We start from the raw sequence: 15,399 nt of genomic DNA on the forward strand, positions 1-15,399 counted from the left end.
TGTTGTATGGGAGGAGGTGCAGGACCCTGATATGCTGGGGTGAGGTTGGCCAGAGGGTCATGGGGAGCACCGAAGTAGTGCTCAAGACGACAAAGAAGATTCAGCAGGTCCGGAGCAGGCTTCAGACTACTCAGAGTCGACAGAAAAGTTATGCCGATAAGCGTTGATCAGACCTCAAGTTCCAGGTCGGGGATATGGTTCTCCTGAAAGTGTCGCCTTGGAAGGGCATCATCCGATTCAGGAAGCGGGGAAAGTTGGCTCCCAGGTTTATTGGACCGTTTAGGTTTTTATCCCGGGTGGGCAAGGTGGCGTACCGGCTGGATCATCCAGTCGAACTCAGTCAGATCCACAGCACTTTCCACGTCTCCCAGCTACGCAAGTGCCTGGTGGACGACTCAGCGGTGATACCCTTGGAGGACATTCAGTTTGATGACAGCCAGAATTACATCGAGCGGCCTGTAGCATTCCTTGACCGGAAATCGAAGGATCTGAGGAACAAAAGAGTGGAACTCGTGAAGGTGCAATGGCAGCACCGGAAGGGGTCGGAGTGAACTTGGGAGCCGGTGCACGAGATGATGGAGCATTACCCCGAGTTGTTTCAGGAGCGAGCAGCAGACTTCGAGGACGAATTCTAAAATAAGTGGGGGAGATTTGTAGCACCTATTTCTTGGTACTTATTCTTGTATTTAATTCTTTAAAAGATTTTCAATTTTGGCGTTGGACTCGACGAGTTGAAGGACTGACTCGCCGAATAGAAGCAGGATGAGATGTGGAGTTTAAGTTGTGGACTCAGGGAGTCGGGTCCAGGACTCGGTGAGTAGCCGCTGTCTGGACAAAAAACCCTAATCCAGGGGTTTGCACCCTATTTAAACGACCTTATGCAGCCTCCATCACTTCTTTATGCTCCCAAACACCCCTCACTGAAATCCTAGCCATTTTTGAAGCAATCTAAGCCTTGTTGGTGAATTTTGGTGCTTGTGATCTTAAGAAGGAAGGAGAGAAGCTTAAGGAAGCAAGTAGAGATCAAGGGAACCTGAGTTTGTGCACCTTCTTTAGCTCATTGAAGGTAAAAAGTTGTAACCTTGCTCATTCATTTGTTAGATCCCTTTTGGGGAGGTTTAGGGCTTTTATGACCCATTTTTGGTGGACAACCATGTTTGCAAATATTGTTGGCGGTTTAAGCTTCTGAATCACATCATGAAAGGAGTCACTAGACAGATTTGGGTTGCTTTTGCACCCATGAAAGGTCCCATGTGCCATATGAGCTTGTTTTATGTCCTTTTGAGCTCAAAGTCCCATGCAAGCACGTAAAGTTTGTAACTTTACGTGCTATATCGATTGTAGAAGCTTGGATCTATCTTTTGATCAAAGGATGTACATCAGAAAGCAAAGATTTAGGGTATGGACGTGACCAACTCGACGAGTCCATTCTTGGACTCGGTGACTCTAAGGGGTTCTGTCCCATTCTGTTGAGGGTCGAAAAGACCTAGTTGAGTGTGGAAAGGTTTTAAGGGGGTCTCCGGGGAGTGACCCAACGCTCTGGGCTAAGCCATTGATCTGAAAGTTCATGGGACTCAGCGAGTGCATGAAGGTGTTTGGCGAGTCCAGGGAAATCTTCATAGAACTCGACGAGTTGTTCATCAACTCGGCGAGTTGAGGACAGAACGTGTTCATCGGATGAAGATTAACTCGACGAGTTGTTCATAGAACTTGGCAAGTCGGATGAAGAACCATTGAGTATCAGTTAGGAAATGAACTTGTCGAGTCAATGCCTAACTTGACGAGTAGAGACGGGAGTAAAGACAATCGACTGGATATGGACTCGGCAAGTTGGCAAGCCAACTCGGCGAGCCGGGTCAACTGAAAATTGACTTTGACTATGACTTGACTTTGGTTTGGAATCGGTCAGGGGTAAAATAGTCATTTTACCTTGGGAATAGTATCAATGTCTGATTAAGTATTTTATGGAAATATAGTCAGGCAATCACCAGAGCAGGTGTCAGACATTTGCGAATCAGCTTTTCAGCAGCCAGCCTTTTGAGGTGAGTTACCCTCCAGTAGGGGTGGGTCTAAGGCCACAATGTCAGCCCACCAAGTAGGAGTATTTTAGAAGATGATTGTCTTTGTGATAATTATCTTGGTATGGATACGTGTTTGGTTATGAGATATATATGTATGATATGTTACTGTTGGGTCATAATTATTGGTTTATACTTTGCTTTTCTAGGAAAATATATTTTTATGTAATGTTGTATGTGTTTGCGGATTGTGTATACGGCCGTACACGTGTGTACGATCGCACACCATGTGTACGGCCGTACATAGGGTGTGCGGCTGTACACATGTGTATTGCTGGAGGTCCATATAAATAGAGGAGTGCATGTGAGTGTACGGTTGAAAAAAAAAAGAGGCTAGAAGGCTAGAGAAGAGAGAGAAAGTTAGAGAGAAGAAGTGTGTGTGAGAGAGAATCTATTGTAAGGAGCATCATTCATATTGAATACATCTTTAGATTTATAATCTTCTTCTTCTCCTTCTCTTCTATATTGATCTGACATCATCCAATTGATTGGGATTCCGCACCATCAATTGGATCTGATTGATACACAAGCAATTTTGGGGACTTACAATTGGTATTAGAGCTTGGTTGTATCAATCAATTTTTCCAGATCTGGAGCTTATTTGATCTTATTTTGAAAAGAGAATAGCATTTTTGGATAGACCTCACAAAAATAAGGGGGGTTACTTCTTTGTATTTTTCATAAAAACGAGTTTTTGATCGAGTGTTAGAGCAAAAAAGGGTGAAAAACGTCTTTTTTTTCGTGAATTTGTTGAAGGTGTGCGGCCCGGTTGCAGGAGTGCTGCTGCTGGTTGAAGGTGTGAAGCTCAACAGCCTCGGTGTGCGGCTCAGGAGTATACGGCTCGGTGTGTGCGGCTCATCAGCCTCGGTGTACGGCTCAGTGTGTGCGACTCGGACGTGTGCGGTCTCGTGTACGGTCCAGCTCTTTCGCCTCGGTCTCGCTTCCGATTCACGGCTCAGCAGCATCGGTCTCGGCTTCGCGGCTTCGTCCCCGCTTCGCAGCTCTAGTCCTCGCTTCGCAGCCGTCCTCGCTTAGCAGCCTTCGCATAGAAAAACGAAACGGGAATTGGGGCTGCCGGGATTCGAACCCGGGTCCCTTGGTCCAACATCCAAGCAACTTACCATCTCTTCTAGCCAGAATCTTGTTATTTAACTCTCATTTTTTCTTCTTAAAGAATCCCATTCGGTTCCAAACTTTCACAATTTGACAAAATCAGCCCAAAAATTAAAAATTTTATTTTTTAAAATTCCATTTTCAACCAAAATTTTAGTTTTTAAATTTTAACTTTTATTTTTGACTTTTTACTTAAAATTTTGACTTTGACTTTTAAAAGTTGACCTTTGACTTTAAATTTTGACTTTCTCGTTTGACTTTTAATTTTTCAAATTTGGCTTTTCGGTTTGACTTTTCAAGTTTGACTTTTTAAATTTGACTTTTAAGGTTGACTTTCTCGGTTTTTAAGTCTAAGGGCAATTAAAAATATATAAAAAAAATTAATTAAAAAATTAAAAAATATATAAAAAATAAAAAAATAAAAAATGAGTTCCACATCAATTCCGGTAAATGAAGTTTCATGTACTCCATCTTGTAAAGCTACGATTAAATTTCTTCGTGAACAAATGGATTTGCTAAAAAGAGAAAATGAGGACCTCAAATACGAAGGCTATACTCTAAGGAAAGGTCAGAAACCTTTAAAAGCTCAATTAGAGGCCAAGACTAAGGACTTTAGGAAATTACATGAAGAGTACAGCAACAAGTGTGAAAATTATGATCACATTAAATGCAAACTTGTTGCTGTAACTGAAGAACTTGATGCTTTGAAAATAAAGTATGGAAAAACAGATGTTAGTTTCAAAAATTATACTGCATCAAGTAAGACAATCGAGTCCTTAGTAGAAAATCAATTGAGTTTTAAAGATAATCAAACCAAGGGTCTAGGGTATCACAGTGTGCCACTTCCTTTTAATCACAATTATAACCAACCCTTTGAGACCAATGAGGAAGAAATGCCTGCTCAGTATGGCCAAACCCTGCTCCAGATTCAGTTAAGACTGAACAATCAGGGCCAACTGAGGGTGCTGAGCTGAACGATACTAATGATTCTACTTCTTGTACAGGTAAAGTAATAGAGGATGAGAACAAGGAGAAAACTATTGAACACACCAATGACTCCTTGAACTCTGAATCTGTTGCTTCGAACTCAGTTGCTTCTGATCAACCTGCTGTTGAGAAGTACAAGCCACCAAGTCAAGTGAAACAGCCGACCTGTTGCAACTGTGTGTGTGGGAACAATCAGAAAGGAGGCAAGGACACGCCACCAGGGGCAGGAAGAAACAATTTCCCAATGAAGAAAAAGACTTGTTTTCACTGTGGAACACCTGGTCATATTGCCCGAAATTGTCCAAATCGCGCACACGTTCCTTATTATGCACAAGGCTGGCAGAACGCGCCAAGAGGGAGATACTCCAAAAGATACCCCTCGAGATCATGATCAGACATTGACGACTAGAATGCCAAGAAGGCCAAGAATTCAACTCCCAAGGCCAAGAATTCAACGGAGAAGGCCAAGAATCTAAATCCCAAGGGCAAGAAGGGAATGTCGGCCAAGAAGCCCAATCCAAGAGATGCTCCCGTGAAGCCAAAATCAAAATCATCTCAATGGCCGACATCAAGTTCAAAAGCAAGTACTGAGCCACCCATCGGATCGAAAAAGAAATGGGTTAAACCCAACTACAAATGGGTTCTAAAGGCTCAATCTCCCAAATCAATTTAACGATTCTAATATTTCTATGTCTTCTGTTTGTGATAAACTTGACATGTCATGGGAGAAAGTATCGTGTGTCGATGACAAAGGTCGACCCAGTTTTAAAATGGACTGGGTTCCAAAGACCAACTAATCCCGCTCTGTGTCGGAGCAGCTATAGAGGCATATCATCAGACTTCGGTTTGTTGGTAATAGCTATTCCAGACACATGATAGGAGACAGCTCTCAACTGTACAGTACTCAGAACATTATTTGAGAGTATGTGTCCTTGGTGGGAAAGGAATAAAGGAAGAGATCACAAACGGGGTTTGTGCTTAACGACATGAAGAATTTTCAGATCTGTTCTGAGTTTACGCGTGCTATTCTCAGACCTTCTGGATGCAAATTCAATCGGTGACTTACGGTTTGCATTTTCTTCTCTATACTCCTGAGTTTTTCTTAACCTGATTCGCTTTAAAGACTAATTTTTGTTTTAGGATAGTTTAAATTTGCGCATTTAATTTCGTTTCTCTCTTATGCACAAATTTAGGGGGAGAAATAAAAACAAAACAAAAATTAGAAAATTTTAAAAATCCAAAAACATTAGAAAATCAGATAATCAAAAAAAAATTGTTGGTTATGAAATGTGTTGCTTGAGGGAGATGTTCTGGGAAGTGATATGATTGTGTGACAACAGGCAACCTGAGTCTGCGTAACGTACCCAAAGTTGAAGGGTCTATGCTCTGTTTTGATGCGTCGGTAGGCACGAAAGATTCTAAATGGACTTGACTAGGGAGAGTTGAACTTAGGAAATTTATAGACTTGACAAATCTTGACCTAGTTAGATCCGTTCAGCTTGACAATTATAGACTTGACAAATCTTGACCTAGTTAGATCCGTTCAGCTTGACAATACGACGCTCGGATAGGTTGAGTAGGGAGATATATATATATATATATATATATATATATATATATATATATATATATATATATATATATATATGGGAATCTACTCGTCATAATAATTGAACGCGTACTTGGAACCGTGGCTTAACTTTTCCTCGATGTGCGGATTCTGTCCTTAATTCCGGTAGGATGGTGCGACTGGTAAATTCCGATAAATTAGGTCTGTAGAATATCATTTTCTTTCTTTCCGTCTGTTAGTCATATGTTGTCTCCTTTGCGTGACTTCAAATCCGACCTGGTACACAACATATGCAACTATATTTCTCTGCAGGTTATATATGTGAAAGACTTCTTATCTGTTAGCCATATGTTGTCTTCTCTGCGCGACTTCTAATCCGACCTGGTACACAGCATATGCAACCTTCTACTTCTCAACCCCTCTGAAGTAATAAGTAATAAGTAATAGAATTCTGAATCTATCTTCTCTCTGAATGGTTGTCTGCTCACCCGGTGTAAGGAGTACTCTAGAAGTTCTTGATGGCCGGGGCATATCAGGAAGCGGGAAACACGTTCTAGTACACTTAAAATTGAACACATACAGATTGTCTATAGATCTCGCTGCTCAATTTACGTGGATAACAATATCCCTGGTCGTCGTCAGATGAATGGTCCTTAAGATATAGTATCTAAGAAATTAGGATCAGAAATAATTTTTAGGAACTTAAGTTCACCTGTCTTGTAACAAATAGTATGTCCTAAATTTGTCATAATTTTTCGTGTTTAAGTGGACAACAATACCGACGATCGACCAGACAAAGATGTGAATATGAAAGGTACCGATAAGTGGATAAAGGTTGTCTAAAAACTTTGATCCCAAATCTCTCTTAAAGTTAGATATCATTTTTATTTTTGTTAAATTTGTCATAGTTTCTTCTAAATTAAATATTAGGGGAGAATTAAAAATTAAAAAAAATTCATAAAAATTCAAAAATAAAAAAAATCAAAGAAAAATCAGAAAAATTTAAAAATCCAAAAATAGTGTTATTTCTGTTTTATTTCTTGTTCAGAAAAATCAAAAATCCAAAAATATTTTTTGTTTCTATTTTCATTTGTGTGCTAAGTTTTCTTTTAGTTTTGTTTTGTCTTGAAAAGTGATTTCAGGTATAGATAAGACTCATGGAGTTGTGTTGAAGATTTCTGAGCCAAACCCTCGTCCGTGAGCATCGAAGAAGTCACATTCGAAGGAGCAAGAAATGAAGATTATTCTTTCGACATTCAATCTGTCAACCCCATAAGCATGGTGAAGCTGTTCTTGAAGATTATGTGACAGGTTGCATTGAAGCCTCCTCAATCAATTTGCTGCTATCTATGAACCTGCTGAAGTGATCCAGAAGTTTATTTCTCTCCGTTGTTCTCTCTGAAGATTCTCAAGCTGAAAGTGCTATCTTTCAAGAATCTTTTCATCAAGCCTCCTCACCCAATGTGCGTTCAGAGTCAAATCTTGAAGAAAAGCCCAACCGCTCGAGATGAAGTCATTCATGAAGATTTATCAAGTTCATCTTGAAGCTGTGAAGAAATCAAAGATTAAAGCTGAAGCCAAAGCTCCCATTGAAGATTGACAAGAAAAGCCAGCTACTTTTTAGGGGGAGCTTGTTGGGTCATTTAGAAAATAAAGCTATAAACCCAGGGGGAGATTGTTGGGTCATAATTATTGGTTTATACTTTGCTTTTCTAGGAAAATATATTTTTATGTAATGTTGTATGTGTTTGCGGTTTGTGTGTACGGCCGTACACGTGTGTACAACCGCACACCCTGTGTACGGCCGTACATAGGGTGTGCGGCTGTACACATGTGTATTGCTGGAGGTCCATATAAATAGAGGAGTGCATGTGAGTGTACGGTTGAAAAAAAAAGAGGCTAGAAGGCTAGAGAAGAGAGAGAAAGTTAGAGAGAAGAAGTGTGTGTGAGAGAGAATCTATTGTAAGGAGCATCATTCATATTGAATACATCTTTAGATTCATAAAATTCTTCTTCTCCTTCTCTTCTATATTGATCTGACATCATCCAATTGATTGGGATTCCACACCATCAATTGGATCTGACTGATACACAAGCAATTTTGGGGACTTACAGAGACATGTATGATAGGGATTGTTTTCCTCTGACAGTGGTCCTTAGGACCGAAGGGTAGTTTAGTACTTGGATATGACTGATTGTATGCTTATACGTTGTTGTTGTATGTTAGTATTAGGGGGTGGAATAGATCCCAGTTACTGGTCGAAAGATACCGATGATGATTACCGGTGGAAAGATACCGATGATGATTACCGGTTGTAAGATACCGATGATGACTACCGATTGAAAGATACCGATGATTATTACCGGTTGAAAGATACCGATGGTATTGTATGGTATGTGGTATGATGGGGGAACTCACTAAGCTTTGTGCTTACGGTTTCAGTTTTTGGTTTCAGGTACCTCTTCGTCTAAGGGGAAGGAGTCGGCGGCATAGCATGACATCACACACACATATGATTTTCCGCACGAAGTTTTCTGGGATTGTACTCTGATATGATATTTGTTTATGACGTGGGCTTCGAACATGATACATTGTATTATGAAATGACGTGTTGGAATAGTATTTTCTAATGAATGCTTTTATGAAATAAATAATTAAAATGAAATTTTTGGGCTTGAATTTTGAAAGGTTACAAATTGTATCATAGCAAGCATAGTAAACACAACCAGACATTGAATACATCTGTGAAAAGGTTTACATTGTTTAATGCATAGTTTTTATTCATAGTAAAAGTAAATAGACAGACGCGACTCTAACTCTTCGTCTTCTCAGAACTCCTACAAGTACCTGTCTACTAATTCCCTGAGAATACAAGCAAATTTGAAAGAATATCATCATAAAGCTGGTGAGTTCATAAGAATTTTAGTTTTAGTGAGAAAATATTCTTTCAATCCATTTGAAAAGTGTTCTTCAAGAAAATCTTGTATTTTCTTATTAAAAGCGGTCTTGAAAGAGTGTCTATTAGTAGAAAATAAACCATCCGTTTTAGAAAAACATGTTATCCGTTCTTGATTTCTAATAGCATATATAAAAGTAGTTTTATTACTTAAAATAAAACAAATGAAGAAGAGAGTCCGTAAACAAAGTTAGTGTATACCTATTTTGTGAGTCGTATAACCATACTTGATATGACCGAGAGACCTTTATAACGTTCTTCAGGCGTTAAGCTAAATGATATTTGTTCACCATAGGCATGCCCGCCTAACTGTAGCTAACACTTCTGGTGTGGGATTGTCATTCCCGAATATATCTATTCACAAATCTCACGCTCTCCCTCCAGGAGACTCTGGTTATACTAAAAGGATTTATCACTATACACCTAAGGGTAGAGTATTGAAGTAGCACCTCACAATTCTTTATAATCTAGTTTACTAGCGAGAAATCAGTATAAAATAGTAATTATCCTTGAATAAATGTACTTTATACATCTGAGTAAACATATAACATAAACTAAATCTGCCATAGTTCATTTATATTCATTTATGAAATCTGATTAGGTAGAGACTGCCTAGAGGGTTATCCCAAACTATACCCATTATAGTTTATTAGAGTTGATATGGAAAATGCTTTGTAAAAACCTTTCTGAAAGCTATGAAGTTAGATTTCCAAAATAGAAGTTTCCTTTATGCTCAACATATTATAAAAAGAGAAAATATATGAATATGTTATTAAACAAGGAAATCGTTGGACTGCATTAATGAGTTTAAAAATTAATAAAATACTTTGAGCTTGGCTTGTATTCCCCCCCCCCCCCTTAAAAAATTAAAAACACGGAAAATGTAGGGGTATGAACTCACCGTTTGACGGATGATTCGAGCGGGTGATCGGTTACGAGTGTTGAGTGTCAATTGAGGTTTCGCACTCAAGTGGATCCTAGTAACATATAATAGCACATATATATGTATTAGATTTAGGTATTCCATGACAAAACATGACAGGAAACCACCCTAAAGACTTGGAAATGCTTGTCGGGACCTTATGTGATCAAACAAAGGAGGTGTATAGTCATTAGGGTGTGTGTGCGGCCAGGGTGTGTGGCCAAGCTATGTGTGCGGTTGCACAAAGGAGTGTACGGCGGGAGTGTACGGCCAGGCTGTGTGTGTGGTTGCACACAGGAGTGTGCGGCCAGAGTGTGCGGCCAAGGTGTGTGTGCGGCTGCACAAAGGAGTTTGCGGCCGTAAACTCTTCGTTTATGCTCCAAACGGCGATTTTCAAGTATTTCAAGGCTCAAACCAAGTCCAACTAAGAGATAGGGTCCAAACTCTCACTTTGGAGGGTTTTTGAGGTGTGTACGGCCACCTTATGAAGGTGTGCGACCGTACACCTTCAAGTAATGAAGAACACGAAGAACATGAAGAGTTTTCGAGCTTAGATCTAGGTGTTTTACCTGTGTAACAAGCTAAATGATGGAATTCTTCACGTTTATTAGGTGTTTAGAGTGTTCTTGGATGAAGTTTTCAAAGAGAGAAAGTAGAGTGCAGCCCAAATGAAAGGAATGAGTGAAGGGGTCACCCTATATAAATAGGGATGAGTGTGCGGATGGAGGATGGCTGTGCTGCCACACACTCGTGTGTGCGGCCATACACTCAGGTGTGCGGCCACACACTCATGTGTGCGGCCATACACTCGGGTGTGTGGCCACACCCTTATGTGTGCAGCTATACACTCGATGTGCAGCCACACACTCGGGTGTGCGGCCACATACTCGTGTGTGCAGCCATACACTCGGGTGTGCGACCACACACTCATGTTTGCAGCCATAAACTCGGGTGTGCGGCCACACACTCATGTGTGCAGCCATACACTCGGGTGTGCGGCCACACACTCAAGTGTGCAGCCATACACTCGGGTGTGCGGCTACACACTCATGTGTGTGGCCAGATACTCCTATTGATGGAGTGTTTGGCCTATTTGCAAACCCTAAATCTTAAACCATCCCATCCCTAATTCAAATTTTGGTTGTACTCAAGGGTTTAAATGCTTAAATGAGCCCTTAATTAGTGCTAGGAGTTAACAGAAAGGAGTTTAACTTAGACTAACTGACTAGATGTACCGGGTAGAAGTTTTCGGGTTGTCACATCATCCCCCCGTTAGAGGGAATTTCGTCCAAAATTCAAGAATAAGAATATAACTCATGGCCATGGAAAAGATGGAGGTACTAAAGGTTCATGGGAATTGCAAATGTCTCATCGGACAGACGCTTATTTAGGTTTGACATGTGAAAGACGGGATGTATGTTGCTAAGTTCTCTAGGTAACTGGAGTCTGTACGCTACGGGTTCGATCCTAGCTAGGATCTCAGATGGTCCAACGTATCTTGGATTTAGCTTTCTACGCTTTCAGAAGCGTATCAAGCCTTTCCAGGGTGAGACCTTTAAAAGGAAAGGGTCACCAACTTGGAATTTCAAGGGTTTTTGTCTCTCATCGGCATAGTCCTTTTGTACGATCCTTTCTGTCGTCTCTCGGATGATGACTTGCAAGAGTGCTATTGTGGACTTGACTCTTGTCTAGTTGTGTGTTGCCCACCTCAGCCCAGCGCAGATGAGGTCTATACTTATGGCTGTAGAGGGCTTTGAACGGCGCAGCCTTGCTACTGGAAAGGTCGCCGTTGTTGCAAGAAAGTTCAATTAAGGGTAGATGTGTGTCCCACAACGCATCTTCAATTGTCCGGATAGTTCCCTTACTTTGTCCTTCTCTTTGTGGACGATACTCTTCGTATGAATACTTTCGGGTTTTGAAGAGAGATGAATTTTTCGAAGTTCGCATCTAGTTTGACGTCATGAGTGACGGGAGTTTCGCGATCGAACGATTTAAGACAAAAGGGTTTGATATAACATAGACTCAGTCGAACTAGACAGGATGATGTCGTAGAATCACGCGTTAAGTTAGTCCAGGAGGATCGTTTTGTTAGAACATTGATGTTCCTAGATGAACGTCTCTGGTGTTTTTGTGTTTCATTTGAGCTTGGTGGGTACTACTAATGCGAGGGTCCTGATGTTTTAAAACTATGAAATCTTGATGGAATGGTTCTCACTAGATTTTCCTATGATTGCTTGGGCTATACAAGTCATGAATAAACACAACTGACTCTAATGTAACACTAGGCTACCATAATTTACCCATTAGGGCATCAACTTTTAAAAGTACGTCGTGATTAAATTTGGACGGGAAAGAAATCACGATTATGATTATTTATTGAGGTTTTCAGAACATACCAATACACAACAGGTTTCTTTGATGCTTCCTCATTCCCTGAGATCAGACTCCTCTTGTTCCTCATTGTTATTTTTTATTGGGCAGTCTCTTATGAAATGCCCCATTTCGCCACATGCACCGGACACTTGAACTATGCTAGTATCGGTAGTGGAAGTGATGTATTGATTCGAGGTCTTTGCGAAGCGAGCTTCCTTGCCATCCTTAGCCCTTGGACAATTTCTTTTGAAATGCCCTTCACTACCACAGAGGTAACAGGTTGGACTAGCCCCAACATTGGTATTCAGAGTGACGAAATTGACTAGGGTCCTACATCTGCTAGAGGTGTGCCCCTTCCTGTTGCATCTGGTGCAATGCAGCACTCGACAGACTCCATGATGATGGTAGTTTCATTTGCTGCAGTGCGGGAGGTTTCCGAAGTAGGTTGTGGTTGGTGCTGGAACAGCAGGGCTGACTGGGGTATTGACTGCCCCAATTCGTTGCCTTTCAGTAGGTCCTTAGGTTGAACAAGCTCCTTTGAACTTTCGTTTTAGGAGGTTAGGCTGGGGATCAAGGGTGTCCTTTCCAGTAGGCACTTGTTGTTGAGGTTGTTTAACACCATGGTTTGGCCTGCCATTAACACTTCTACTTGCATTTGTGTTGTTAGCGTTAAGAACAGCTAAGGCGGTTACTTCGGCTGTTGTGATAGTAGCTTGGAACGTAACTGAGTCCATCTGGAGGATTAGGACCTTAGTAGTGGGTTGGTTCTGCTTCTTTGGAGGCATGATCTACTATGTGTCAAGAAAAGAGTTTGTGAGCAACAATGGTTGCCTCTGGATGTATCCTAAAGGTATATCTATGCACTAATATTTCTCATTTTTTATTCGACCCACATCCCCATGATGTGGTCCTAGCAAGAATAGAAAATGATTTGAACGCAACAAAGTTCACATATAATAACTTACGAACTCCTTGCAGTTCAGCTCATTGCGTTGGTTGGATAACTCTCACATTTTTTTTGGCTCTAGACGATATGGAGATTTAGCTATAAGGATAGTTTCGGGGATCGAGTCAATACGGGATTCAACTAGACACTCGGAAGAAATCCCTTGAATGTCTTTAGGGAAGACATCAGGAAAGTTGTAGACTTCGAAGATGCTCTCGAGGCCTTTAACTTTTTGCATCTCATCGACAACATAAGCCAGGAATGCATGGCATCCCTTTTTCGCAGATACTTCTGGACTCTGGCGCAGGAAATGATACGAAGGTTCGAACAAATTCTATCACTATGAACAGTGAGGACTTCATCAAAGGGAACGATTGAAACGAATGGCCCTTTCGAAGCAAAGGACATCAACACGATTTGGGCTCAACCATCTCATGCCGATTATGACGATGTATCTTGTTATGGAGACTGATATGAAATCGATGGGGAAAAGGAATGATCGTCTTAAGGTAAGAGTATTTCCTATGACACATGCTTCTAAGATGAAATGGTAGCGTGACTTTGATAAAGTTGCTTAATTTTCATGCTATCAATCTAAGGTATACTTTTGACAAAGATCTTCTTTAATGGAAATATGGTTGTTGCCATCATAACTGAAACGGAGATTACCCATATTTCGGAACCCTTGACCTAAAAATAGGTATAAGTTATTCTAACAGGGAAAGAATCTTGGAAACATGAAGGACAGGGATGTTTACAGAAAAGAGCTACTTAGAACATAGATATGAAGTTTATTCCTTAGATCAAAAAGGAAGGATGAGTAGAGTATTCTCCTATCGGCGATGGGCACTCCTTGGACGGATCCTTAAGTTAGCCAGTTGGCGCTCCATGTCAAGTAGGTGGCTCTCGTATACTGTCTGGCATGCTCAGAGCTCTATGAGATCAGCTCGAGTGATAGCTAACTCTCACTGTAGGGCTTCATTGTTCCTTGCAGCTCTCGCATGAGCAATCTCGAAGCAACGGATGCGGTCCGTGTTGGTGTTTGAATCAGCTTCGAGCTCCATAGTTCGCTGAAGGGTTGCCACACATAGCTCCACATTACGAGGCACTTAGCGTATCAGCATTGGAAAGGCCCTGTCTGCGGGGCCTCCTTCGTTCAGATTGTAGAAGTTGCGGTTTCCTTCATATGGGAGAGGTTGATCTTGCTCATAGCTCCACCTATTCAAACTCCCAACCCACATAGGCGTTGGGCCTTGGAGTTCAACTCGAGGGTTAGGATTTGGTATTGGAGTTCCGAGTCAGTCTCTTTGGTAAATGGTTCAGCAAGGTCATTTTCCAAAGGAATTTCATGGTTTCCTTCTAGCTCTGGCTCGATCCATCCATCATCTCCTTGGTTGGGAAAGTACGTGTTGCCAAGGAGGTGGAATCCAGCCATGCTATCTACGCGAGGTGATGGTAAAGGGATAGGCATCGAATCTAATAATACTTCCGATGATGGATTCTTGGGTAAGTTTCTGGTTTGGTCGTTATAGCATCCTAAAATACTCCTATAGTATTTTAACCCTTATGTTTAGTTCTAGAACTCTTCTGGTACCTAGGTAAGTTTTAGACTTGCTGCGACACCACAGTCACTCCCAAGCACATGTTGGTCATGTCTCGAATGAATATAGTTGATCAGGCTATATTGACCCTAGACATGATTACATAACTTCCCAGGTTTAACCGTGATGTCCAACGTCCAAATACTTTTGTTTTGTTCTACTTATGACACTGGTTCGGGTACTTAGGTATACTTGTATACTTTTTATAAAAATACTTATATTTTTGAAAGTATACTTTTAGTTTAGAGCACTTAGGCCCCTTAATATTTATAGTTGTATACCATGTAAGGTTTGATATACTTAGTTCACTATAAACAATGGCTCTGATACCAATCTGTCACACCCCGAAACCGTGATGGCGGAATCGTTCGGGGATGGAGGACGTCACGCATAGTATCACAACAATTGTATCATAACAAGCATAGTAAACACAACCAGACATTGAATACATATGTGAAAAGGTTTACATTGTTTAATACATAGTTTTTATTCATAGTAAAATTAAATAGACAGACGCGTCTCTAACTCTTCGTCTTCTCCGAACTCCTAGAAGTACCTGTCTACTAATTCCCTGAGAATACAAGCAGCTTTGAAAGAATATCATCATAAAGCTGGTGAGTTCATAAGCATTTTAGTTTTAGTGAGAAAATGTTCTTGGAATCCATTTGAAAAGTGTTCTTCAAGAAAATCCTGTATTTTCTAATTAAAAGCGGTCTTGAAAGAGTGTCTATTAGTAGAAAATAAACCATCACTTTTAGAAAAACATGTTATCCATCCTAGAGGTAGAGATGCCAGTTTACAAGTCCTTGATTTCTAATAGCATATATAAAAGTAGTTTTATTACTTAAAATA

The sequence above is a fragment of the Lactuca serriola genome, chromosome 7 (genome assembly GCF_051521515.1).
Source record: "Lactuca serriola cultivar US96UC23 chromosome 7, Lser_US96UC23_V15, whole genome shotgun sequence".
NCBI classification, from domain to species: Eukaryota; Viridiplantae; Streptophyta; class Magnoliopsida; order Asterales; family Asteraceae; genus Lactuca; species Lactuca serriola.